Raw genomic sequence first — 2,614 nt, forward strand, 5'->3', positions numbered from 1 at the left:
TTCTGGCATTTCTTCATCTAAACATATTCTTACCTCTCAATGTGAGCTGTGTGAACCTGGACTTGGCTTGGTATGGGAAGTCTTTGAGTCAGGAATATGCAGTTTCTCAGAATCTCCAAGGGGTCACCCCAAAAGATTAAGAATGATGTTTTTTTCTTCTCTAAAAATCTGCTATAAAATGACAGGTTAAGAAATTGAACACTGTGCTGGTTTATAAATAAGTATTCCAACTCTAGACAAGAACAGGATCTTTTGGTTATGAATCAAATGGAAACCAGGAGCTGTGAATTTAAAGGAGTTAGAACTATCCTGTTCTTTAGATACATAAAAATAAATACGTTAAGTCTTATTCACAACAGAACAGGGTTGACATGTTGGCTCCGTTGGTTAGAGTGCAGCCTTGTACACGAAGGTCAAGGCTTCAGTTCCCAATACCAGCCAGCTGCCAAACAAACAAAAGATCCCACAATAGAGCAGATAAATTTGTGTAATGGGATGTGCCTACTGTTGGTAACCAATCAAAATAAAAATAATTTTCCCACCAGCAAAACTCAGAGAGTGAGGGAAAATCATGTGTAATAAAATACTTGGATGTTTGATCTACAGTTGGCAAGAATGTTTCACACAAAGGTCACATTCTCTGGATACTTATCCTAAAGCTCCCTGATTGAACTAAGTCTGCATTCCCTATCCTCCTAAACACCCTTTGCATCCCTCCCCTATTAGAACCTATCACCATGGAAACAATGTAAGTATTTCTATAGTTTTAATAATCTTAAACATTAAAATAGAAACTCTTTTTTAAAAAAATTTTAATTTCTCAATATACATTGTAGTTGATTTTCTTGTACCTTGACTCATTCCTCTTTCCCCCTCCTTCTATCCCCTTCCCCTCAACTACATCATTCACTTGTCTTAACAAGTTCAAGGAATTGTTGTGATTGTTGTGTCTTCTTTCCACCACCCCTTATTTGTTTAAATATTTATTTATTTATTTATTTTTAGCTCCAACAAATAAGTGAGAACATGTGGTATTTCTCTTTATGTCCCTGACTTAAAGAGACTTAAGTCTCTTAATATAATATTCACTTAATTCACTTAATATAATATTCTCTAAGTTCATCCATGTCGCTGCGAATGGTAGTATTTCATTCTTTTTTATAGCAGAGTACTATTCCATTGTACAGATATACCACAGTTTCCTTATCCACTCATCTGATGATGGACATTTGGACTTGTTCCAACTATTGCCTATTGTAAATAGTGCTGCAATAAACATTGGAGTACAGGTATCCCTTTGATATGATGATTTCCGTTCTTCTGGGTTTATTCCCAGCAGTGGAAGAGCTGGGTCATATGGTAGATCTATCTGCAATTGTTTGAGGAACCTCCATGGCATGTTCCATAGAGGCTGCACCATTTTGCAGTCCCACCAACAATGTATGAGAGTTCCCTTTTTCTCCACAACCTTGCCAGCATTTATCATTCACAGTCTTTTGGATATTTGCCATCCTAACTGGGGTGAGATGGTATCTCAAACTTGTTTTGATTTGCATTTCCCAAATGCTGAGTGATGTTGAGCATTTTTTCATGTGTCTGTTGGCTATTTGTATGTCTTTCTTTGAGAAATGCCTATTCAGCTCCTTTGCCCATTTTTTAATTGGGCTGGTTTTTTTGCTGTAAAGTTGTTTGAGTTTCTGGTATATTCTGGATATTAATCCTTTGTCAGATATATATTTTGGAAATATTTTCTCCCACCATTGGTTGTCTTTTTACTCTGTTGATTGTTTCTTTTGCTGTGCAGAATTGAGCAAGACACTGTTGTATCTCCACATCTAAAATAGTTTCTAGCACACGGTAGGCACTTAATCATTATAAGTTGAATAAAAAATTTGGATTTCAATAAGTGATATATCCTAGCAAGCAAGCAATCATGCCAGAGGAATATTACGGGTTAAGTTTTATTGTAAAAATGAAGAAGTTCTTTACACCATGAAGATTTCCAAGTTGCAATCAGAAACTAAAATGTTATAGGCCACTCTTTTGTTGTTAAATTTCAGTTTTCTCACAAACATAAGATCTATTGATGCAGATAATTTCATAAAAGAAGCAAGCACAGAGGGAAGACTCCAGAATGTTAAGCAAGCCTTATATGAGTAAAAGCTCTGGAGGGGAAAACTGGAAATAAACTTTTTTATATTTATTACCAGAGCACAGGTTGGAGAATGGGTTGAAACCCATAATGTCCTAAGGAAACCACACACAACTAGTTTCATGAGAGCACACAATCCAACTGGTTTCCAGAATCTAAATGTTCAGAATTGAAATGTTGGACATCATGCCAAGAAGTGGTATACTGCCAATCAGGAAGACACTGATGCAGTGTATTAGTTTGTTTTTGTGTTACTATACCAGAATACCTGAGACTGGGTAATTTTTAAGGAAAAGGGACTTATTTGGCTCATGATTCTGAGGCAGCTGTATCTGGTGAGGGCCTCTGCCTGCTTCCATTCATGGTGGAAAACGAAAGGGGAGCAGGCCTGGGCAAGAGATCATATGGGGGCCGGCCCGGTGGCGCACTGGATAAGTGCGCCGCTTGGGAAGCGCGGCGGCG

Source organism: Galeopterus variegatus, unplaced genomic scaffold, assembly GCF_000696425.1.
Source record: "Galeopterus variegatus unplaced genomic scaffold, G_variegatus-3.0.2 Scaffold3541, whole genome shotgun sequence".
NCBI lineage: Eukaryota > Metazoa > Chordata > Mammalia > Dermoptera > Cynocephalidae > Galeopterus > Galeopterus variegatus.